The 25893-nt window shown below is 41.4% G+C and overlaps 1 protein-coding gene across 1 annotated transcript in view; it reads left to right on the forward strand.

Annotated features, from left to right (window-relative positions):
* Positions 1-25893, forward strand: part of LOC308610807 (uncharacterized protein) — a gene marked incomplete at its 5' end in the record, with an annotated part of 186759 nt that overhangs the window by 34117 nt on the left and 126749 nt on the right. The window lies entirely within an intron of this gene.

A 25893-nucleotide genomic window follows, 5' to 3' on the forward strand; every position in this document is an offset into this window, starting at 1 on the left:
TATACTAACAACTTTTACATGAATAGGCTAGTCTGGTCAAATGTCTAGAAATCAGCAAACAAAAACACCAGGACCAGACATTTTAAAAGTGCTTTGCAAATCCTTCAGGGATCAAATTAACTTTTATCTTATATAAAATTTTTCAGAGAGTGAAACAAGAGGGTATACTCACTTTTTCAATGTACAATAGCCAAACCAAAATAAATAAATAAATAAAATATACAACACATCCATTTATAGAGATCAATAAAACTATTCCAAATAAAATATTAACACAAGATTAATTTATATGTACAGAAGCAAAAGCCAGTGGAAAATATATTTGAAAACAAAAAAAGAGGTGGAAAATGTCTGCATACAAAATACAAGAAAATCTGTAATCTCTGAACTTGCTGGATACAAGACTGACGTACAAAAACCAATAAGAATTTAAAATATTAGCAACAACCAGTAAGAAAATGTACTATTAGTAAATACTATTCCATTAATACTTTTACTATTAAGTAAAAATATCATTCACAATAAAATAATAAATATCAGGTATTTGAGAATAAATATAATAACGTGAGTCAAATATTCATGGAGAAAATGATGCTTTCTTAAAGGACGTAAAAAATTAAATGGAACACTTTGTAATATTCTTTGAAAACATGAATCAATATTTTATAATTGACCATGCCACTAACTTGTGTATGCATTGCTATCACAATGAAAATTGCAATAGATATTTTCATAAGCCATGACAAGCTAAATCTAAAGTTTATATGGGAGAGAAGTGTATTAGGCAGAGTTCTCCAGAGAACCAGAAGCAGAGCCAATAGGAGATGTGTATGTGCAAAACATCTGCAGGGCAGGGCAACAGGCTGGAGACCCAGGGAAGAGCTGATATTGCAGTGTGAGTCCAAAGGCAGTCTGCTGGCAGAATTCCCTCTTTTTGAGGGGAGGTCAGTCTTTTTTCTATTAAGACTTTCAGCTGATTGGGTGAAATGTTAATCTCATCTAAAAAAATGCTTCACACAAATATCATGAATCATGTTTGACCAAATGTCTGGTTACCGTGTCTTAGCCAAGGTGACCATTACGTATAAGTAGGGAGTTGAAAGTAGCCAAAAAATTCTGAAGAAGATATGAAAACATTAAGAAACATGAAGAAAGGGCAACCTGTGCTGCCTGATATAAACACTTAAAGTCATATTAATTAAAACAGTGTGGTACTGGCACAGCAAAGGTATAGACAAACAAAATTGAACAGAATATAGGGCCCAGGAACATAGATAGATTAAAAAAAAGACTAATGTGGTAACATTACAGATTTGTGGAGAAAGGATGAACCTTTTAATAAATGGTGTTGAGATGATTGGAAATTCATATGGACAAAGGATTAGACCCCTATCTTAAAGAAATGAGAAAATAAATTCCAGTTCAAATCAAAAATTAAATGTGAAAGAAAAAACATGAATACTTTAGGAGCAAAATATGGATATAGCTTTATGAAGTCAGGTTAGGGAAAGGTTTCTTAAACACAACATTTAAAGAATCACAAAGTATGAAGAAAAGCTGAACAGATTATATGACGTTCATATTGAAACATTTCCACAGCAGTATAGACAAATGGACAAATAAAAACACAAAAGAATAAATCTGGGTGGCCACGAAACTTATAAAAGAAAGGTCAGCCTCTCTATCATTAAGGAAATTCTTATTTATCTACATTAGAAGCTAGGTGCATTGGAATCTTAATGTAGTGCTGTTTATAATAAGGTGGATGTTACCTAAATTCCCTTCTTAAAGGTAATTGATAAATAAATTATGGTTTGTTCTCAAAAGTAATATTATACAATAGGTAAATTGAATGAAATGTTTTTGTGTGTATTAACATGGGTGGATCATAATAACATAATGTGAATTTAAAAAATAAATAGCAGTTACAAAAAGAGTATGTAGGTTTACAAATATATGAACTGAAGGGATGGGTGTGTGTGTGTGTTTGTGTGTGTATGTGAGAGAGAGAGCAAGAGACAGTGTGTACATGAGTTTTTGTGTGTGTTAAATAAGAATATATATGTAGTCAGATATGGCAACATGAACATAGAAGATTCACATACCTTTTGGATAGAGATCTCTCTAATGATTGGGGATGATCTGAAGCGAAATGCAGGAATCAGATCTTTGGAAATACCCGTCAGGCTCCACGTGAAGTTTTGAAAAATTTACCACTTTAAGTAAACATTTTCTTCTCTGAGTCTGTTAAGATTTATTGCAAGTTCGATCTAATGAGCTGTATAGTAGAATGAACTTTTCAAAGTATGCTTGGTGAGGGATAGATTTCAGATCATTGATTGTTCCCCTAAAGACTAAGGCTATTTGGTGAGGAGGCTCCAAAACAAGGATTTTATCGATATATAAATCTGTTTTCTTGAAGAGCTAATTATTTGTAGTTATGGCAGTATAATTTATTGAAGCTTTAATTTGTGTTTGTTTTCCCCAATAACTCTATGACCACCACTTCAAGATGGTAGTCAACATTTGCTGTTAATTACTTCAGGGGAGATTTGTGTTAGGGTGAAAAGCTGGTGTTTCCTGGAATTGACCGATTTTCCTTTGTTCTTTGAAAAGCACAAATACTTTGAAAGAATAATGTTAGGTGAGAGAGAGAGAGAGGAAACAGAGGAGAGCCATTGAGACTCCAAAGGAAGAGGGATAGATGTCCCCGAGGCTGGAGAGAGGGACATATCTTCATGTAGCAGAAAACTTAAACATTCACTATGGCAATGTGAAAATAGGGCATGTCTCCAGAGGTACAGAAAGATTTCAGAAACAGTGGTTATGCACTTCATGCAAGTAATATGGGTTCAGGCACCAACTTTCCTGTTATTCCAGTTTATCAGTGAAGCAGTAGAGTCAGCAGATTTAAAGCCACCATGAAAGTTCAACAAGATGTATCTTTTGTTTAAGGCCCAAATACAGAGCCTCTACCACACTTTCTAGGGTTATTTTAAGCCTCTAGAATGTTCATGTGACCTAACGAAAGAAATGGATTCTTGAATGATGACAAATGGTAGTTTCTTCTTTGCCTGATGGGATGAGGGCTTACATTATTATTAAATTTGACATAAAAGAAGTGAATGAGCCTCTTCCTTTTTTTTTTTTAAGATGTTGTGGGTAGGAGTTTAGTAATTTATTTATTTATTTTTGCTGTGTTAGGTCTTCGTTTCTGTGCAAGGGCTTTCTCTAGTTGTGGCAAGCGGGGGCCACTCTTCATCGCGGTGCGCGGGCCTCTCACTATCGCAGCCTCTCGTTGCGGAGCACAGGCTCCAGATGCGCAGGCTCAGTAGATGTGGCTCACGGGCCTAGTTGCTCCGTGGCATGTGGGATCCTCCCAGACCAGGGCTCGAACCCGTGTCCCCTGCATTAGTAGGCAGATTCTCAACCACTGCACCACCAGGGAAGCCCGAGCCTCTTCTTGACCAAACACTTGAAATTCACTTTAATGAGAATACCAATATGGTGTTGTAGAATAACAAAATCTCATGCAAGAAGGGAGCCTAGTGATCACTCCATCCAGCCTACCATTTTGTAAATAAGGAACCTGAAATTGATCAAATGTGGACAACTTGCCCGAACTTAATATTCTGTTAATTAATCAAGCTGCGATTCAAACTCAGGTCTTTTGATTCCAGGTCTAGTTTATTTTTCCCATTACATTAGGCTTTGTTTAAATAGATACAATTTTAAAAGTACATGATACCTTTACTCACTGTGGGACAGTATTCCAACATGAAGGTTTTATTTCTATTTGCCTTTCCTTGAACCTAGGACAGTTGAGGAACACACACACACACACACACACACACACACACACACTCAGTAAATCTTCATTGCTTGGACTATCAATCCATTGGTATTTTAGCGTTTTCTTCAGAGATATGATGCATCCTAAGAAGCTATATTTTCAAATAGCATATTTCAGATGAATTATCTAAATGTGTGGGGGTTAGTTCCTGAAAATCTATTTCTCAGTTAATTGCTAGTTAATGTTTTTCTATTTTTACCACCTTAATCTGCTGTCCCTTACCTGGACTCTTAAAAAGGGCCTTCTAAAGTTTCTTCTTGAATTCTTGTTTACTTGTCTATAGGAAACTCCCCATAGATAATCTTTTTTTTTTTTTTTTTTTTTGTGGTACATGGGCCTCTCACTGCTGTGGCCTCTCCCGTTGCGGAGCACAGGCTCCGGATGCGCAGGCTCAGCGGCCATGGCTCGCGGGCCCAGCCACTCCGCGGCATGTGGGATCTTCCCGGACCAGGACACGAACCTGTGTCCCCTGCATCGGCAGGCGGACTCTCAACCACTGTGCCACCAGGGAAGCCCTCCCCCCATAGATAATCTTTAAAAATTAAATTAGATCATTTTTCTCCCATGTTTAAGCCTCCAAACCCAACTCTGCATTGCACTATCCTATTGTAATTGAATAAAATCAATATTTCTCACCATTGACTAAAAAGCTTACATGATATGGCATCTCCCAAATACTCCTTTGTTTGGTCTGCTATGACAAAAATACCATAGACGGTCTTTTTCTGTCTTATATCACTTATATATGGAATCTAAAAAAGCCGAAGTCATAAAAGCAAAGAGTAGAATGGTGGTTTCCAGGGGCTGGGGGTGGGGAAATTGGAAAAATGTTGGTCAAATGATATAAACTTGCAACTGGTATTGATAGATAAATAAGCCCTGGAGATTTAATGCACAACATAGTGATTACAGTCAACAATACTGTACTATAAACTTCAAAGTTGCTAAGAGACTAGATCATAATTATTCTCACCACAAAAAAAGGAATGATAATTGTGTGACATGATAGAGGTGTTAGCTAATGGTACTGGTGGTAATCATACTGCAATATACAAATGTACCAAACCCACAAGTGTACACCTTGCACTTACATAATGTTATATTTCAACTATATCTCAATAAAAAATACTATAGGCTGGGTGGCTTAAACACAAATATTTGTTTCTTATAATTCTGAAGTAGTATTTCCCCCAAATACTACTTCACTATTGAGTTGTAAGGTCATCTTACATATCCTGGATGCCAGTCTATGTTATGTATATATCTATATCTATATCTATATCTCATGAATATTTTCTCCAATCTGTGGCTTGCCCTTTCATTTTCTAATGGTGTCTTTAAAAGTGCAGAAATTTAAAATTTTAATGTAGTTATAATTTTTTTTATAATTATCCAAATGCTATTTTTAAAATTCTGAGGTAACATGGTTTTAATTATAAATTGAAAAGCAGATAGTATAGGTATGTGATTTTGTATCTCATGCAGAATTTGGCAGTCTGGTAGCTTGTGAATATTTTCTATTTGTACTATTATTGCATGTATGAATTTATTTACAATAAATATACTTATGTGATACATAGAGAATATTTAAATTGTCAGGATTTGCTATTTCCCCATAACCTTTCTCCTGTCAATACTCTGAAGACTTGAAATGTTTACTTTCTTAATTGGTACAAGGCCTTTGTTGAGGTGGGGGGTGGACGGGAGAGAGATATAAAGAATGTAAAGAATACAAATAATAGCCCAGGCTATTCTCTATGAGGAAGAATGAAAGAGGGCAAAGGGGTAAGAAGGATAGGGAACAATAAAGGAAGGGTGAGGACAGGAGAGAAGAGGTAAAAGGAAAGAGCAGTCACTATCAGGAATGGGATTTAGGAAAGGGAGTGTGTAACAAATCTTTCGGAATCCTAGCTGTGTGCTGCCTGCATCTTTAAAACAAATCAACATGATCTTCAGTGCTTTCTGGAGGTTGGTTTCTGTTTGTGTGCATTATCATACTTAGGCTGTGATATATTTGACATCCTAAATTTTCATGGAGTTTATTTCCCACTCTTTGACATCTATGTATCTTACTGACACAACTTGAGTACCTCCTACTTTTTCTCATGTCCAATCACCATAAACTCATCAATACAAGGGACTATCATAATGCTTTTGTGATATCCAGATGACTAATCTCCCTGTGGACTATAATGTTATAGACATCGGGAGACTTGGCATAGCACTCAAGTAAGACAAAGTTTGAGTGTACTTCTGTCTCTGTCAGATAGAAGTGAACTGCTCCGTTACCTTTGCTGTTTGATGTGGAGACAACTATTCGCCAGATCAATAGCTGTGTATCAGGAGTTAGAGATGTTTTGATTTGTTCCAGAAAAAAGAGGCCCATAAAATCCAGCAGCTTTGATTAGAATTAGTACCTCATTATCTTATGATAATCAACAATCATTGTCCATGACTTATTTGCCTTTTTTACAGGCCAAACAGATTATTTAAATGGGGCAGGTGATGGAGATTCCCATCTGCATGGTTATTTTAGTCTCTGCAAATTCCCCAGATATGTGCTATTGCTATTTTTTGGTATCGTTTTCATGTAGGGACAGTTCCAGGAGTTTCCACTTGGCCCTTCCTATGTATTTTTTTCCAGTTGTGGCAAAATATGCATGACATAAAAGTGACCATCTTAACCATGTGTAGGTGTACCATTTAGTGGCATTAAGTACATTCACGTTGTTGTGCAACCATCATTACCATTCATCTCCAGGACTTTTTTCATCTTCCCAAACTGAAACTCTGTACCCATGAAACAACACCTCTCCATTCATCACTGCACCCAGACCCTGGCAATCACCATTCTATTATCTGTCTATATAAATTTGACTACTCTAGTACCTCATATGACTGGAATCACAGTATTTGTGTTTTCGGTTCTGGCTTATTTCATTTAGCATAATGTCTTCAAAGTTCATCCGTATCGTAGTGTGTGTCAGAATTTTTTACCTTTTTAGGGTCATTAATATTCCATTGTATGTATATACTACATTTTGTTTATCCATTCCTCTGTTGATGGACATTTAGGTTGTTTCCATCTTTTGGCTATTATGAATAATGCTGCTAAGAAGGTGAAATTACAAACATCTGTTCAAGTCCCTGCTTTTAATTCCTTTGGATATATACTCTGAAGTAGAATAGCTAGATCGTATGGTAGTTCTGTTTAATTTTTTGAGGAACTGCAATGTAGAAGGGTTCAGATTTCTACACATCCATGCGAATACTTGTTATTTATTATTGTTTTTAATAATAGCTATCCTAATGGATGTCAGGCAGTAGCCGTTCTTAATAGCACTCACTGACCTTGGTTGAGAGTTCTGTCATTTTCCAAGTATGTGTACTCCAAAAATACATTCAGATATGGGGAAATATAGTGTAGGTCACTGCACAAGATTTCTAGTGAGGTGAACTTGTGTCAAAATTCCAATTATCACATGGCTTCCATAAGCCCTATTATGACCTGAAGACCACAGTGATGTTTTGGAACCTCAGGTGTGTAAATTAATCTTAATAATCTCTGAAAAATTCTGAGTTTTCCACTTTTCTTTCTAAACATTCCCCCTGGAAAATTGTAAACCCCTTTGAGGTAGACCTGGAGGAAGAAAATAATCACACTCTATACTTTTGACAGTGTTGCAGCAAAGTTCCTGAAGCTATTGTAGCCACCTGATCTCTGGTTTAGGTCTGGGCGAGGCTGTAATTTTCATTGCTGGAAAATCAATGCAGGTTTCTGCTCATTGTGCTTGAATTTTATTTTCATTTATACAGTTCAAGCCTGCTCATCAATGTAATTCCCAGTGTAAATGTGATTAATCTGTTACTGCTGGAAGTCACTTTGGGTCAAAATACTGCCACTCTGCCCTGCTGACCTTTATGATAATTGCACTCACCTTGTTTCTCATGTTAAATGCTACCACTTAACCTCTGCTACTTTGTAACCCAATGTTCCTGTTAAAAAGCACGGGGGCCATTTCATTGGTGCTATCCCGCATTGTCATCTTTAGCCCACAGAAGACAGATGCCACAGAGGTTTAAAAGGATGCTTGTATTTCTCTCATCAAAGAATGTCTTAATGTCTTGAAGAAGAATGTTATCGGTGACCTCTGAGGGGGCATAACTATGGGATAGTTGAGTGGGTTTTACATAATTAATCCACTCCAACATTCTCATTTTAAGTACATGGATTCCTTTGTCTACATTCTGTCAGATAAATTATGGCATCTTGCCCTCTTTGAATGTTGCTGACTATTGAATCTATGTTTCAGTCAGCCAAACAAGCCAACGATTAGAGCCAATTCCATCAGCTAGAGCTAATACTTTGAATCTCAGGTAACGTCTTTATAATAAATTCAACCCCTTGCAACTTTATATTCGATCTTTCTCAGTCTAACACTTATAAAATATATGCCAGGGCTTCCCTGGTGGCACAGTGGTTGAGAGTCCACCTGCCAATGCAGGGGACACGGGTTCGTGCCCCGGTCCAGGAGGATCCCACATGCCGCGGAGCGGCTGGGCCCGTGAGCCACGGCCACTGAGCCTGCGCGTCCGGAGCCTGTGCTCCACAACGGGAGAGGCCACAACAGTGAGAGGCCCGCGTACCGCAAAAAAACAAACAAAAAAACCAAAAAAAACCATATGCCACACACACATTCTACAGGTTTCTGCTGATACACGTTAGCAGGATATAGCATTTCTTTTGATGTATATGCTAACTCCTACCAGGGTGGACATTATACTTGCCTACTGGGGCCTGGTAGAATCTGACTGTAGTTATTAGGATGCAATAAGTGCTGATGTGGGTGGGTCTTGAGAAAAGTAGAAATTTCCTTGAAAACTAACCTATTTAGATGAGGTCTTTAGAGATATGTTAAGTAAGGGAAGGTTAGTTTCCTCAAATGGGGAGGAAGAAGGGTGGCTTCCTTTGTCAAGGAAACCACAGGAAGATTTGGGTTAAAAATTTTCATATTAATCTGAGTCTGCCTACCTGCACTTATCCTAAATACTCAATATATCCTTATCTTAATACCCAGCTCTTCCTGATCAATGTCCTGATATTAATCTGTGAGGCTTAGCACAGATGTACGTTGAACTTGCATTTTAATTCTGCAACCCACACTTTTAGATTTGAAACTTGATCCTCAGCCATGTCTGCTGTGTGGCTCTAAGACATGAGAAAATTTTAAGGCCCTCAGTGTGGCTCTCTGTGTCTTCCCATGCCTCGATCTGAGAGCTTAAACACCTAACACCTTTTAACATTAAGTGTAAACATTTTCATTTTGTAAGCTCTCTGGTGCTATAAGAAGCAGCTAATGGTCCCCATGGTGCTTGTAGGTATTACTGCTGTAATAGACAAAATCCGCTGCCGCTTGAGATGTAAAAGTATTGTCTTCAACTGGCAATATGTTCAAAGCAAATATTGCTGGTAATTTATTTATTGCTTCCACTACTCGGAAGAAGCACTTGTCTTTGCATTGGCAATGGAGTCACTATTACATTCAAGCTCAAAACCTTATTCCAGAGCCCCATCTTGAGCATCTTTTTCCTGGGATTACTCATGCAGGACAGGAAATCTGCTTCAGGAAGTTTAGAAAGTAGATTTTAATAAAAGGAGCTTGTTTCAAAAGTTATAAAAGCTGGAGTCAAATGAAATAGGAAGGCAACCTAGAGTTTGGAAAGACTGAATCCCCTAAGCAGAACTGGAATGAATGTAGAGACTGCTAGTGGGTGCTGGGAACATGGAGGGAGAAGCCCTTGAGCAGGAATTGGACGCATGAGGGAGACGAAGCCTCAGTTGTATGTACAACTCAAAGAAAGAGGGCATTCTGGGTTCTCCCCTATCCCCTTCCTCCAAACTCTCACCAGTCCTTCCTTTACTCAAAATTAATTGGAAGCTAGTTGTCAGTGAATCCTGGGAAACCGAGTTTTCAGGAGTCAGTCCTCTAAAATAAAAATCAGAGCTGGAAAAAGAGAAATAGTCTTTAAAAATTATTCACACAAATATGCCATCCCTTTACAATAACTTCTCACATTCCAGTTCACTTGTTCAAATACCCCACCACTATGATAGTACTTTGACGCAAGTCTGTTTACTCCCTTGCTTTCTCCTGATACTGCCTTTGTATCTCCCCTTACTCTCTTACATTCCAATGTCCATTATCTACTAGTGTGTTTGTCCCTACCCCTGTTCCAGTGTCTTTTAATTATGCTGGATCAACCCAAACCATTGCTTTCTCTTTTCTTGATCTCCAGCTTTCAAAGTCTTCCCAAGTAAAGTGTATAATAGTTTAGATTGTTTCCTTTATAAATTCATGATCACTAACCTAAAAGGTCCTTTAATATTGCCCTTTAATTCTGCTACATTAATCTGGACCCATCATTTCCCACTCTTTACACTTTGTTCTCTCTTTCTGCACTATTCTTTTTTTTTTTAAATCTTTATTGGAGTATAATTGCGTTACAATGTTGTGTTAGTTTCTGCTGTATAACAAAGTGATTCAGCTATTGCACTATTCTTAAATGGCATGTCCCCACCATTTGCTATAATATCAGGAGATAATCTCTTTTAATTCACAGAAAAGAAAAGAAAAAACATTAGGAGAACTTTCCTGTTAATTAACATAATAGAGTTACTACATCTGCTGCCATCTTTATCTCCTTTGGTAATTTAACAGAACAGAAGCTCTATTCCTACTAAACCCAATTCCCTTACTCCTGATTTGGATTGCATCACCTTGCACTCTCTAAGGATCCTTATTTTGTTCAATACCTTCTCTAATCTGGATCTTTTCCACTATCTTTTTTAAACATTCTAAAATCTTCCAAATTGGGAAAAATAATAAAGAAGAGTAAAGCAAAAAAGGAAAGCAAAACCAAACTCACCTTTCTCCACCTGACTTCTGTTACTAATTACCACACTATCTCTTCTTCAAAGGCACAGTTTTTAAGATAATTCTTGAAAATGTTTTTCTATATCTTGGCAATTGTGAATAATGCTTCAATGAACATGAGAGTGCAATCTTTTTGAGATCCTGATTTCAGTTCTCTTATACATATATATACACACACACACACACATATATATACATATATATATATACATATATCCATTCAGAAGTGGGATTGCTAAATCATATGATAGTTCTATTTTTAATTTTTCGAGAAGCCTCCATACTGTTTTCCATAGTGACTATATACCATTTTGTATTCCCACCAACAGTGTACAAGAGATCCAATTTCTCCATATTCTCCCCAGTACTTGTTACCTTTATATTTTTGAAACTAAGCATCCTAACAGGTGTGAGGTGATATCTCTTTGTGATTTTGATTTGCATTGCCCTGATGATTAGCGATGCTGAGTACCTTTTCATATACATTTTGGCCGTTCATATGTGTTCTTTGGAAAATGTATATTCAAGTTCTTTGCCCATTTCTTGATGGAGTTATTGGGTTTATTTGCTACTTAGTTGTGGGAATTCCTTATAAATTTTGGATATTTACCCCTTACCAGATATATGATTTGCACATATTTTCTCCCATTCCATTGGTTACCTTTCCATTCTGTTGGTTGTTTCCTTTGCTGTGCAGGAGCTTTTTATTTTGATGTAGTTCTACTTGTCTATTTTTGCTTCTGTGGTCTGTGCTTTTGGTGTCATAGCCAATAAATCATTGCCAAGATCAGTGTCAAGAAGCTTTTCCCAAAATGTTCATCAACAGATGAATGGTTCAAAGCATGTAGTATATATTTACAATGGAATATTTTCAACTTTAAAAGAAGAAGGGGGTTCTACCAATGTGGCAACAGGGATGAACCTGGAGGACAATACGCTAAGTAAATAAGCCAGTCACAGAAGGACAAATACTGCATAATTCCATTTATATGAGGTATCTAAAATAATCAGACTCATGGAAGCAGAGAATAGAATGTTGGTTGCCAGGGGCTGGGGAAAGGGAGAAATGGGGAGCTGTTGTTCAACAGGTATGAATTTTCAGTTATACAAGATGAATAAATTTGAGAAATCTGCTGTACAAATAGTGTCTATAGTTAACAATAGTGTTAAGCACTTAAAATTAGTTAAGAGGGTCAATTTCATGTTAAGTGTTCTTACCACACACAGAAAAAATGGGACACAAGGAAGCTTTTGGAGGGGACAGATATGTCTATTACCTTGATTGTGTTAATTGTCTCATGGGTTTATGCATATGTCCAAACTCATCAAATAGTATACATTAAGCATGTGCCATTTTTTGTGCATCAGTTATACCTCCATAAAGCTGTTTAAAAATGTTTATCTATATTTGATATCTTCACTTTATGACTTCCTTCTCATGCTTCAACCCACTCCCAATAGAATCCATCTTTTATTACTCCAATAAAAAGGTACTTCATAAACTATTTCCAAATCCATGGATGCGATGTGAAAATTTTATCTCCTAGTTACTTGACCTGTAAATAGGATTTGCTTCTGTCTTTGAGACTTGATTTTCCTTGACCCAAAAACTCCTCTGGTTTTCTTCTCATCTCTGCGGCAGTTCATTCTCTATCTTCTTTGCAGGTACGTATCCTTCTCCTCAGACATTAAATGTTGAAATTCTTCAAAATTCAGTTTTAGGCCATTATGTCCTCTCACTCTGGAACTCATAATATGATTTCACAGAAACACACAGCTTCAGTTACCAACTCCATCAAGTTTGGACATTTGTGTACCTGAGACCTCTAATCTGAATTCTGTAAATCCAGTTGCCTAATTAACATCTAAATCTGTTCATTTAAAATATACATAAAGCTAAATACTCATGGTCTCCCTAAACTGCTGAATCTCTCCTCCTTCATTTTCATTTGTCTTAGTGTGTAGTGACACCATTCACCCAGTTGTATAAACCAGGCACCTAACAATAATCTTTGAGTTCAACCTCTTGCATCAGCCACTATATCCTATCCATTATCAATCTTATCCATTTTACCTCCTAGATACTTCCTTAATCTATCTAATGTCCTCTATCTACTCATCGTTGTAAGTGGTAAATTAATGCATGAATATATATTTCCCTGATTGCTTTGCTTGGTACCTATAGTTTTTATGGCAGAAAAATTTATATTAAAAAAAATCCGGGGCTTCCCTGGTGGCGCAGTGGTTGAGAGTCCGCCTGCTGATGCGGGGGACACGGGTTCGTGCCCTAGTCTGGGAAGATCCCACATGCCGCGGAGCGGCTGGGCCCGTGAGCCATGGCCGCCGATCGTGCGCGTCCGGAGCCTGTGCTCCGCAATGGGAGAGGCCACAACAGTGAGAGGCCCGCATACCGCAAAAAAAAAAAAAAAAATCCGTTCATCTTCCGTGTATCTTCCCTTCTGTTCCTCCATCCTTCTGTCCCCATTTCAAGCAAGTATACAGGACTCCCTAGAAACCTCTTCCTCAGGAAATATGCCATTTCTAAGCCTCAAGGTGTGAAGGAGGAGATTACAAGGCAGTTGGAGGATTAAAAGCCAGTGAGTACAACAAGCACTGCCTGACACTACCTTGTTACTGGATAGAGCCTTGGAGCTGCGCCAACTCATTAGAGGGATGTAGTTGAGAGAGATATAGGGAAGGCATGTAATAGGCATGAGGTATCTATCTCATCAAATATTTCAGCATCCCAAACATTATAGAGGAGCATTTATAAATGGGACATAAAGGTACAGGTGTCCCGGTCTCAGAAGACCAGAAGGACCTCCACAACACTTTCATGTTACAGGGTTTTTATACCACTTTGGTTGTATAAGGTACCTCTAATAATGGCTGAGTCTAAATTCTCTACTTGCTCAGTTATTTAAAGAATTAAATTCATTTAAATCAAGTAAAGAAACAGTAGGTTTATAGCAGCTCATAACTGCTTACTTTTTTTAAAAAAATTTATTTATTTATTATTTTTGGCTCTGTGTTGGGTCTTCGTTGCTGCACGCGAGCTTTCTCTAGTTGCGGAGAGTGGGGGCTACTCTTTGTTGCAGTGTGCGGGCTTCTCATCACGGTGGCTTCTCGTTGCGGAGCATGGGCTCCAGGTGCACGGGCTTCAGTAGTTGTGGCGCATGGGTTCTAGAGCGCAGGCTCAATAGTTGTGGCACACGGACTCTAGAGCGCAGGCTCAGTAGTTGCAGCACATGGGCTTAGTTGCTCCGCGGCATGTGGGATCTTCGGGAACCAGGGCTGGAACCCGTGTCCCCTGCATTGGCAGGTGGATTCTTAACCACTGCGCCACCAGGGAAGCCCCTTAACTGCTTACTTTATGTAGAAAAGCTGTCACCAATATATGGCAAGAACTTTGCTTGTATAATTTACACTAACTGGTATAATACACCTTCTACAAGAAAACTGAACAAGAATGAACTAGGGAGCAAAACATTTTTATCCTTTGAGCCATTCTGTTTTTAAGGGTTCTTGTAAGCTCTGATGTTTTATCTCTGAGAGAAAGAAAAAAAATTTTTTTAATTGGAAATTTAGAGATTTTTTTTTAAAACTTAAAATGGAAGATCTTGGTAGTAATTGAGTGTATAGTATTGTGTCATATGTTTTATTATTCATTTTATAGAACTAATTGCCCATGTGTTCCTATAATAGGGGAGGAAAAAATAACGGTTTTAGTCCCAGTATAGATATTGCGTGATAAAAGGAGAATGATGACCATCTCCATTTCCAAAGGGAGAACAGGAATTCAAAACATGCTATGCCATAAATCGTTTAATTCAGCATTTTAAAATATTTTGAGCATTTTGAACTCAATGTTTTGTAACTTCTAAAAAAGTATAATGTATATACATAATTTCCACACATTTAAAATGACTTGTTAAATTGTTAAGACCTGACTTCTTTCTCAAAATTAAGGTATGCTAGTCGGACCTGAGAATAGCCTCCAGAGGGCGACCGCAAGTTTCATCCCTGCAAACAACTGCATCAAAATGTAACATTGCTTCCAACAAAAGCAAGGACTTTCTAAAGTTAAAATTTGAAAAGCCAGTGATAATAGTTAATCCTTGAAAAAATACCATGACCCAAAGTCTGAATAGCTCTGCAAATATTGGTTGTTTCAGAAGGAGACCACCTCTAATTTGATGGTTTAGTAGAGCAAGGGCCTTTGAATCTAGACAAATCTCACAAAGCTGCTAGATCAGCAAAACTTGTCGTCAGTTCACGCATGCTCTGATTTTCCTGCTCACTGAAGTCTACCTCTTCTAAGCACCTTGTATTAGCAGGGTTTGGCTCTTGCATTTCCACAGACGTAAGGCCTTAAATTCAAGGGTCAGCTCTACAAATGGTTGATATATTACTTTGTAAATAGAGTTTCATCTATGGAATGGGATAAATATCTTCCTTATGTCTCATTGTTTTGTGAGTATTAAATTAGATAAATATATGAAAACACTTGACACAATGACTGGTTGGTAAACTTACTTTCTGCCCATTTCTTTTGCCCTCCCTTTTTTTCTCCTTAAATTGAGAAAGATAGGATCTTATTATGTCATTCACTTGAATGTTTTAGTGCTATATCACTCTTCCATTACTTTTCCCCAAAGTATATTTTTAAAAATCTCACAGAAATAAAGTAGTGATTAAGTTTAAATAATTGATATTTCTCAATCCCTAGACAGAAGTATATCTAATAAAAGTAGGTTTGTTAATCCTTGACTGATAATGACTAGAAAATAAAGAAGTATTTCTAATTGGGCAGTCCATCCAATTGGCTCTCACCGTGTACCAATGGATTATTTTTTTTCTACTTATTTCATCTTTATTAAAGCTACAACACAGAGAACATTAGTTGAGTTTACTTTGTAACTGCCCTTTCTCATTATTCCTGACCTGTATCTAACTAGCAGACAGTTACTTTTGATTCTTCTGAGAAAGTTCCTAAAGCATTGCTTTTCTTTATAAAATAACCTTCCTGAAGGTAATGCTAATTTTAACTACTGATCAAGATGGCCTTAATGTGTCCCTCAGTTTGGCTAAACTTCAGACAGGATTTTTCTTTACCATAGGCCCCTAACCTCCCTTTTCTGAAAACATTTACTTTAAGAAGCTTGAAATTATAAATTCTTTCCCTGCCTCTTTGAGATGCAAATTTTCTCCTAGTCACTTGATAATTTTCCAACCCAGAAATGTCTTTCTCAAGGACCTGGGAGTCAGCTCTTTGAAATATAACCTTCAAGAAAGGTATTGCCCCTAGTTCCCAGTCTCTGTGGGGAGTATAGGAGCCTAACTTTGATAAGAGCCAAAGCAAACAGAGATGGTCTAATTATATTGACCAACCTCTTCCCCAGCATCCTCTACTATTTTTCCTACAGCTAAGCTCATCCTGGCATCTAAAAACTTCCATGCCTTTTGTTTCAGCAGAACGGAGTTCAGTCTCTCTCCTCTATTACAGAATCATCTTGAGTAAAGTACTCCTTGCCTGTTTAACCATCTGGTGCAATTTTTCTTTGACATCACTCCATCACATACTCCAAACTGCCTACCACTTTCAGATTAATCTTATAAAACTTTGTATATGTGCTGCTGAAGTGAGCACAATCTTTATAGAACTTTGAATCACTCCCTATTTCCTGTGGCATGAAGCCCACCATTCAAACTTCTCCACAGTCTTATACCTTCCAAACTCATTAGTGTTATCTTCCAATTCCTGAATTCTCTCCTCCAATAATATTAGTACATTTTCTTCCTAAACGTGGCTAACATTTCCCCATTTTGAGATTTCATGTGTCTTCTAATTTTTTTAATATTTGGAAATTTTATTAGACTGTATTTGCCCATAACAAATAAAATAGAAATTGTTTCAAGTCTTTGCAAATAAATTTAATACAGGGTATTAAGAACACCAGTGATGAAACTTCTGAGAAGTAAAGAAGGGCCACCTAGATAATGGAGTGATTAGTAGGAATAGGAATTTACTTGTACCCCTATGCTGGAAAGGCAAAGTTAAGGAGAGGGTTGTAAAGGCGTCCAGGGCCAGGTTAAATGATCATCAATGTCAGACCATACCAGTTCTGTCTCATTGGAGTTGGAGCCGTAGAAGTTACACAGTTGCTGCTGGAGAATCTTCACAAAGTAGAAGAAGAAAGGGAGAAATCTCATAGCTTATCCCTAAACTTCCATATACCATCAGTTGCTTCTCTTTGGCTGCACCTGATCAGAAGTAAGCTGCCTGTATGAGTCTGCTATCATGTGATACAAAACAGATTCAGGAAGGAACAATGACTAAATTCAAGAAAAAGCAGTCCCAAACTAGTATTTTTGCTTGAATGTTATGCAACAGTCTGTTTTCTGTATTTTTTCTAACTTTATTGAGATGTAATTGACATATAGCATTGTGTAAGTTTAAGGTGTACAACCTGTTGGTATGTTACATGTTGTGAAATGATTACCACAGTGGAGCTAGTTAACACACCTCCGTTACCTCGCATAAATAGCATTTTTTTTGGTGAGAACATTTAAGATCTCTCTTAGCAACTTTCAAGTATATAATACAGTTCTGTTAACTGCAATCACCATGCTGTAGATTAGATTCCCAGAAATTCATGTGCTAACTGGATATTTTACCCTTTGGTCAACATCTCCCCATTTCCCCCAACCCCAACCCCTAGCAACAACCATTCTGTTCTCTGTTTCTCTGGGTTTGGCTGTTTTAGAGTCTACAATTTAGTTACATCATACAGTATTTATTTTTCTCTCTCTGACTTATTTCACTCATCATAATGCCCCAAGGATCCATAAATGTTGTTGCAAGTGGCAGGATTTTCTTCTTTTTCATGGCTGAATAATATTCCATCTATGTACATACCACATCTTCTATATCCATTTATCCATGTATGGACACTTTGGTTGTTTCCATCTCTCGGCAATTGTGAATAATGCTGCAATGAACGTGCGAGTGCAGATATCTCTTTGAAATAGTGATTTCATTTTCTTTGGATATATATATACCCAAAGCAGGATTGCTAATGTATGGTAGTTTTCTTTTTAATTTTTTGAGGAGACTCCATATTGTTTACCATAGCGGCTGTACCAATTTACATTCCCACCAACAGTGCACAAGGGTTTCCTTTTCTGCATCCTTGTCAACATTTGTTACCTCTTAGTCTCTTTGAGGTGATATCTCGTTGTAGTTTTGATTTGCATTTCCCTGGTGATTAGTGATGTAGAGCATCTTTTCATGAACCTGTTGGTGATCTGGATGTCTTCATTGGAAAATTTTTTATTCAGTTCTTCTGCCCAAGTTTTAATTGAATTGTTTGAAAATCTATATCTATCTATATCTATATATCTATATATAGATATATAGATATAGCCATTGTATGAGTTCCTTATATATTTTGGATATTAACACCTTATCAGGTACATGATTTGCAAATATTTTCTCCCATTCTGTAGCTTGCCCTTTCATTTTGTTGATTGTTTATTTTTCTGTGTAGAAGCTTTTTAGGTTGATGTTATATAACAAGTTGTATACCAAGTTGTATATAACAAGTTATATAACAAGTTGTATTTCTCTTGGTGATTTTAAGATTCCCTTGTTATCTTTAATGTTGACATTTTAATTTTAATATTTCTTGGTATGGATCTCTTTAGGTTGATCTGCTTTGGAGCTCTCTGGGCTTCCTGTATCTGGATGTCTGTTTCTTTCCCCAGGTTAGGAAAAGTTTTCAGATATTATTTCTACAAATGTTTTCTGCCCCCTTTTCTCTTCTCCTTCTGGAGTTTCTTATAAGGTGAATTTTATTCCATTTGATGTGCCATAAATCCCTTAAGCTATATTCATTATTTTCATTCTTTTTTCTTCCTTATTCTCTGATTGGATGAGTTCCTCTGACCTGTCTTTGAGTTCACCTATTCTTTCTGGTGCTTCATCTACTGTATTTCTAAGTTCAGTTATTGCATTCTCCAGTTCCGTGACTTCTATTTGGAACTTTCTTATATCTTCTATTTCTTCGTTGAAGTTCTCACTGTTTTCATCCATTTTCCTTCTGAGTTCAGTGAGCATTTTTATGACCATAACTTTGAACTCTTTATCAAGTAAATTACTTATGTTCATTTCATTAAGATTTTTTTCCTGAGGTTTTATTTTGTTCTTTTTTTGGAGTATAGTCCTCCCTTGCTTCATTTTGCTTGACTCTCTGTGTTGGTTTCTATGCATTAAGTGAAATAGCCACATCTCCCAGTCTTGAAGAGCTGTGTGACAGATGAACCTTGTCATTTAACCCCGTCTACTCTTGGTTGCCTCTCAAACCTTTGTGATTGTCTAAGCAGTTTATTTTTAATAGACCTGGAACACCATCCCAGCAGTTGAGGGTGTGCCAAGACAAATGAGCAACCCAAAGTGGAGGATCTCAGGCAGCACCTAGATTCAGGTTGATAGGAAGCCAGAAAACTTGGTAACAGCTTTTAAAGAATGCAAATGTATTTAGTCTTGTGAGATTGCAAGTGGAAGCCCTGCTGCGCCCCAGAAGCAAGCAATCTGAAGGTGTTCCCTGGGGAGCAGTCACAAGAAAACAGTGCTTCAGATAAGTGTACAAGCTCCATTCTGGGAGATACCAGTGAACTGTAGTAAGGCAGAGTGAGGGTGGAGAGATGGCACCCCCAGCCTACCTTCCCCGAGAGCACATCCGTAGCCTCTAGATGTGTGCTGAACCTGAAGCCTGCTCTTAAGTCTTGTCCCTACTAGCAAATAGGCCTTTTTCATGTAAAGGCTGGGGCTGTGTCTCAGTCTGATGTGTAGTGGTACATCCTGGGGGTGGTATCCTGCCAAGAACTGTCTCTCCAATTGTTACAGTCCCATGGGACCCAGAAAAGAAATCCCTCCTGGCCTCCAGAGCCAGGTGATCAAGGAGCATCCCCTGAGTGGAGGCCAGAAAAATGGGATCTCCTGTCTTGGAGATTCTGGCTCTCTGGAGCACATCAGAAGTAAAGTGTGAAGATGATGCTTACTGGCTGAGTGAGGCGGTGGGAAGAGTGCAAAGATGACACCATTTGAATAAAGGGAAAGAGGGAAAAGAAAAAAAAGAAAAGAAGAAAAAATATATATATATAGCAAGACAGAGGAAGAGCAGGGAAGAAGGAGCCAGCTGGCTGGCGCACAAAGCTGTCACCTGCAGGAAAGGAAAAAGGGGGAAAAAGATGGCACCTTTCAGTTTTATCAAGGCAGAGAGAGAGCAGGAAGATGGCACCCGCCAGCCTCTGTCCCTGGGGAGTATTCCAGCAGGCCCCTGTTCCTCAGATTAATGCTTTAAAATTGGGAAGTGAGTCTCTTTCCCAAAAAGTCAGAGTGCTTTTCAAAGGGCTGCTTCTACACTTGGCCCTGGGACAGGTGAGTCTGTGCACAGGCCCTTTAAGAGCTGTTCCTCAGTTCACCACAGCCCTGTGGGTCTCATGGGATGTGGCTTGTTGGTCTTCAAAGTCAGATGTTTTGAGGGTGTATCTCTCAGGTGCCAGCCTTAAAATTTGGAGTGCCCAATGTGGGGTCCATACCCTTCACCTCTCAGGAAGAAGCTCCAGGTTTTGAGTTCCTTCCTAATTGTGTGTCTCCACACCAAGGATGGGGTTTATGGCAAAATTGTGTCTCAGCCTTTCCGACCTGTTTTGATGTGGTTTCCCTCTGGTTTTCCTGATGTGAAGGGGTTGCTCCACCATCTTTTAGTTTTCTTCAGAGGAAATTTTTCCATATGTAGCTGTAGCTTTGGTGTGTTTGTGGGAGGAGGTGGGTTCGGGATCTTCCTATGTTGCCATCTTGAACTGGAACCTATTTAATATGTTTTAAATTTTGGTTTTCAGTTGTTCAGTTTGTTACTAGTATATGGAAATATGATCAATGTTGTGTATTAATGTTTATGTATTGATTTTATATTCTGAGATCCTGCTAAAGCAAGCTATTATAATTTATTATGAGTCTACTTATACCTTCCTTGGAATTTTCTATGTAGACAGTTATGTCATCTGTAAAGAATGACAGTTATATTTCTTCTTTTCTAATATGTATGCCTCTTTTTTCCTTTTCTTGCTGTACTACACTAACTAGAATCTAAAGTACTAAGTTGAAAACTAAGATAAGAGTGGACCTTCTAACCTTGTTTTGAACTCAGGGAAAAGCATTCATTCTTTCACCATTTCATGTGATGTTAGAAGTAGGTTTTCTGTAGAGGCTCTTTATTCGGTTGCGGTAGTGCCCTTCTATTCCTAGTTTCCTGAGCACTTTTAATATGAAGGGGCGTTGAATCTCGTTCAGTGCCTGTTCTGTGTTAACTGGTGTAACAGTACGTGTTTCCTCTTTAGACTCAATCTGGTAGATTACACTGGTGAGTGTTTACCATTGAACAAGGCTTGCATCCCTGGAATAAACGCCACTTGGTCATAGTCTGTTATTCATGTGGATGCTGATGGTAGGTATTCTTGTGGATTCCTTCTAGTAGGGTAAATTCTGGTTCCCCCAACACGTCCGTGTTTAACCCCTCCTATGACAATATGTGCACGTTACCTTGTATGGAAAAATGGACTTTGCAGCTGTGACTAAGTAAAAAATCTTGAGATGAAGAGATTATCCTAAATTTTCTGGGTGGGCTATATATAAACACAAAGAGCTGTGTAGGAGGGACACAGGAAGAGTCAGAGTTGGAGAGACCATGTGATGAGGGAAGCAGAGATTAAAGTGATGCACTTTGAAGATGGAAGAAGGGACTAATTCCAAGGAATGCAGGCAGCCTCTAGAAGACAGAAGGGGAAAGGAAACAGATTCTCCTGTAGGGCTTCAAAAGGAACAAGCCCTGAGACACCTTGCCTAATATCAGACTACTAAGCTGCAAAAACTTTCTTTCACAAAGGGTCAAGGAGGGCTGGGAGCACATATGTGCTGCCCACCTGGACAGAGGGGGACCTGTGAGGCTGACCTACAGATTCTGTGGAGGTGGAGAGACATGAGCCCCTTTCTTCTCCAAGCTCTTTGCAGGGTCCAGCAGAGAGTCATGCCACCTGTGGAAGCCTGCGGCCCCAGTTTTGCATGCTGGTGGTGTAGGGGTCATGTTCAGGGAATCTCTGTTGTCCTAACACCTGCCTGGGTCCTGGGGAAGGAATCAGAAGTCAGAAGCAGGAGAAGAGCCTTTGGCCAGCAGGGAAGGGGGGGTGAGGCCCAGGGCAGGTCCATAAAAGATCAGAGCATCTCAGTGCTTTAGGAGGAAGGGGCTTCAGAGGTGGGCCAGCACAGGCTGTGACAGAGGCTAAGCGGACTGGGAGGGGAGGCACTTCTGGGAGACAGCGGGGGTCTACCCCCTGCCCCTCCTTGTTTGCTCATCTCACTCTAATGAGGGTGTCATTTCCCCTGCTCTGATGATTCGAAGCCTCTGCCGACACCCACAGGACGGTGACTGAGGCCTCCACACTCCTCAGCATGGATCCCAGCTCCCACTCAGATCTGGGGCCACAGACACCTCTCCCACCCCCTGCCGCCCCTGTGAGCAAGCTGTTCTTGTGAAACGTGGTCATAGTTTGTTAGGAGGACCTGTTTCCTATGGGGATACAAACCAGTGTTGATACCAGTACACACACACGTCCAGCCATGGGTGCAAAGGGAAGGGACAGTAGCTCTGGGGTGTCTCTGCAGACCCGGAGGCCCCGGACGCCAGTCCCCACGGCCACAGCCACATGGGTCCTCCTCCCTCAGTTGAACGAGATGCTGCTGCACAGACATCCCACAAGTTCCACAAAGGGGCCCGACTGTCCTTTCCCTTATACACACCTTTAACGGGGGCCCCATGAATCTCCCCACACCCATTCCCCTTGTTGCCTCCTCATTGGGATGAAGAGGTAGCTGCCTCCACCACTCTCCACATTGCAATAATCCCAGTGGAACTAGAGGATGCTCCCGCTACGATGAGGCAGACAGTCCCGTCCCCATGGCCAAGACTTTTCGTCTCTGGTCAGGCCACCCACACAGGAAACCCTGGATGAGCGGAGGGTCATCCCAGCACCGTCGTCTGGCCACATGAGGAAAGCAGAGAGAAGCTCCATAATGACAAGGGCTGTCTCCAGGCTCCATCCTAGAAACTGGTGAGTGTCCAGAGGGCTGAAAGGCACAAGAGCAGCTCTGCCTCCCCAGAAGGTTCAGGGATGCAGAAGACGGTACAGATGCCCCAGAAGGGCCCTAGCCTAGCAGGCGTTAGAGAAGGGGCTGATGAGGGGGTCCCTGGGGAAAGTGAGAGCTGTGCGTTCCCAGGGGCAGCCTGAGGAGTCCTTGTCTATGTGGAGGAAAGGTGTGGCCACCTGTAGACCCAGAGCTCCTGTGACCTCCCTCATCCTTCCTTCCTCTCAGGATCGCTCTCTGTGGAGCAGCTCAACACCAACAAGATGACAGTGGCCTGAGAGCATTTCCCACGAAAACGATCTTTGTTCACAATTTACATACATCACTCCAAAGGTCCTGCTCCCACCCACACCTGGCCACACCCACCTCCCCCACCTCCCTAACCCCCCACAATCCCGCTCCCCCTCCCCACCCTGGTGGTCCTGCCCCGCTCCCTTCCCCCCACATCATCCAGGATCAGCACTGGGAGGAGGAGGAGGAGCCCCTAGGCTCCCCAGGGGGCTGCCCTGGGGCCTCGCCCTGGAGGGCCGGCCCAGCTGTTCCCTACTGGCTGCAGTGCTTCTTCCTCCTCTTCCCACGCTTCTTTGTGTCAAACGGGTCACGCTTTCTCTTTCTCAGCTGTGAGGGGCGAGCCAGCCCCAGAGCCAAGGCTGGCCTCCCAGAGACGCCGAGGCCAGCCCCGGGAATGGGCAGCTTCTCAGCAGCGGCTGGGTGTCCACACAGAGCCCGCTTCCTCGACTTGGGAGCGGCTGGTGGAGCTGGGCTGAGGCCTCTTCTCTGAGAGGAGGGGGACTGGGGAACACTCTGGGCCCCCCAACCTCCAGAGGAAGCCAGGGCTGAGACATGCGCAGGACTGAGGGACATCCCGAAAGGCACCAGTATATGCTGAGAGTCTATGATGAAGACGCTTTGGAGCACCTCCTCGTTCTCACTGGACCCTTCTCTGGGCACTCGGGCCTCCCGAAGAGGAGAGGCCTTTCTGAGAACAGACGCATCCCTGGATCTCAGTAGAGGGCCGGTGCGCCTTTGACCCTGGGGAGGGGAGAGCCGTACGGGCCGGAATATAGAGAACTCCTGACGTCCTCCAGAGGGAACAAAGACTTTGGGCCTGCACAGGGCAGTGTCTGTTTGCATGAGCCTATGAAGAGCCTGAGAATCAATCTCTGGTGGGCAGGCTTCATCACTGACCCCTAGATGGGGGTCTTGGTCGTGCCTCTGGGCACCTTGGCCGGCGTCGGACTCAGAAGGACTTGAGGCCATTCCGGGTGCACTGTGACTCAGGGCTGCCCGCACACCGTCGTCCTCTTTCAAGGCCAGGAGTCGTTTCTGCACCAGCTGGTAGGAGGGAGGAGGACAGTGACGGCTCCACACACACGTGTGAGAGGAGGAGCACTGGGCAGTGGGACAATGGCCCTGGTGGGGAGGAGGGGACGGACGACCCCAGGACTCGAATCCAAATACAGACACTGTGGCAGTCCGGCCATTCTCCTGCAACTGATTCCCAGCTTTGTGACCTTCCCTCCCCTCCCGGCTCCCTATCCTCTCCTTCCTTTCACCCTGCACTGCACCCACCCCAGAACGGGCCCTTCCCCATGCCAGGTGTCCCAGGCAGGGGAGGGATGGACAGCGCTATGTGGCCCTCCTGTTCTGGGGCCCTACCTCTCCCCTGTTCACTGGGGTCCCTCTGTGCCCTGGTCTTCCTGAATGTCCCTTGTGTCCCCTGTTCTACCGGGGATCCCTCCCTCCTCTGGCTCCCCTGGGTCATCTGGGTTCCCCTGTCCCCTGGATCACCTGGGGTCCCCCTCCCGTGGGGTCCCCTGGCTCCCTGAGTGTCCCTCTCCCTCCCCTGTCTCACTTCTTCGGGGGTGAACCCTTCCTCCTGCTCCAGCTCCTTCTCTAGGGCCAAGAGATCCAGCTGTGGGTCTGGGGAAAGCAAATCTGCCAGGAATCCAGGGTGAATGACTGCCTCCACCTAGAACAGAAAGAAGAGGCTGTGAGCATCCTCGGCCAGGAGTGGCCTGTGAGACAAGAAGGCCAGGAGGGAAAGTGAAAAGCAGAGACCCACCCCACTCTCCTCCACAAGGCGGGGATGGTCAGCGCGCACACGCACACACACACACACACACACGCAAACATGCACATACACAGTCACACACAAAAGAGCACATATACAGAGGCACAAACACAGACACAAAGGCATACACACAGATAGACACAAACATGTACACACAAACATCTGCGTAAACCTCCCCTAACACCAGGCTCAGGAACAAGGAGCTGAGCTTAAGTCCCAACGGCCTGAGCAGAACCCAGATCTTGGGTGCTGAGAGTTCCATGCCCTGGCATCTTGCAGACCCCAGTCTCCAGGCCTAGCCTACTTTGGTGACAAAGTCCTCCTGGGAACACAGCTTGTCGATATAGCTTAAGAGATCGGGGTCCGAGTCGGTGCCGTCCTCTTCCTGCTGCAGCTCATTTCCGTCCTCTCCCCATTCTGCATCTGAGTCGCCTGTGGCTGAGTGGACGGGCCCCACCAGCGCCTCCATGATGTCCATATACTCCCTCACAGCCTCAGGTGGAATGTCCTCGGGTGCCTTGGGCTCCGGGGGTCGCTGGGACCCGTGTGGCTTCGGGCGGGAGGGCTGGGCCCTGGGGCCGGACATCCTGGGAGCACAGGCTGCGGCAGAGCAGGAGGAAGGGAAGGAAGGTGAGGGGCTCCCGGTCTACCTCCTGACCACCGAGCGCACGCTGGTGAGGGCACTGTTGGGGGACATTGATGTGGGTGTGGGGGGGTCAGGACCACCTGAAGCTTCATGCACAGTTGGAGGGGGGAGGTAAGGGGGCATCTAAGAGAGTCACATATAAGGAAGTGGGGAACCTCCAATTTTCTAGGGGTGTCCCCA

The sequence above is a fragment of the Mesoplodon bidens genome (assembly GCF_964165515.1).
Source record: "Mesoplodon bidens genome assembly, contig: HAP1_SCAFFOLD_126, whole genome shotgun sequence".
NCBI lineage: Eukaryota > Metazoa > Chordata > Mammalia > Artiodactyla > Ziphiidae > Mesoplodon > Mesoplodon bidens.